Genomic DNA, 753 nt, shown 5'->3' with positions numbered 1-753 from the left:
AGAGAGACCGGAAATGGAAACGTTGACTGACGTATACAGCGGCCAATCATCGAAGAGAATATTCTTGGTGACCCAGTTGAAAAAGTTATTATTATTTTTTTATTTCTGTGATACTTTTTCCCCCGCTAGTCTTGTGTGTATGTTTTCTAATCATTATGAGTCTTTTCAAGGTTACATTTATTCCTATATCTTGGCTTCTGTTTATAATATTTTTTATATATATATTATAATATATATATATATATATATATATATATATATATATATATATATATATATATATATATATATATATATATATATATATATAAATTCCTTATTTGTAGTGAAGTTGCTTCTCTTTATTGGGGATTTTCCAGTTTGTGTATCTTTGCAGTAGTTTTGTCTTTGATTTTTCACCAACGTGTGATTTTTTTCAAGCCGTTACTTTTTTTTACTGGTGAGTTTTTAAGTCTTTCTGGGTATTTTGGGGCTTGCTGTAACTTTCTTGAATCTCTTTGTGGTTCTTTCATGGCAGTTTTTAGCGCAGCCCTTTTACAGACCTTTACAGATTAGTAGATGGTTTTGTTTTGCAGCTTGTTTCTGTTAACCAAGGAGTTTTTCTGTATAATCTCTGACCCTGTTGGGACCTCTAGTCCTTATTCAATTCAATTAAATAATACTTTAATGATCCCCAAAGCTAAAGTGTAGCAGTATTAATTATTGTTATAAGACAGATAACAAAATAAAATATAAAACCAGCTGACAAACATG

Source organism: Odontesthes bonariensis, chromosome 21 (assembly GCF_027942865.1).
Source record: "Odontesthes bonariensis isolate fOdoBon6 chromosome 21, fOdoBon6.hap1, whole genome shotgun sequence".
In the NCBI taxonomy this organism is placed as follows: Eukaryota; Metazoa; Chordata; class Actinopteri; order Atheriniformes; family Atherinopsidae; genus Odontesthes; species Odontesthes bonariensis.
This window is presented reverse-complemented; position numbering follows the sequence as displayed.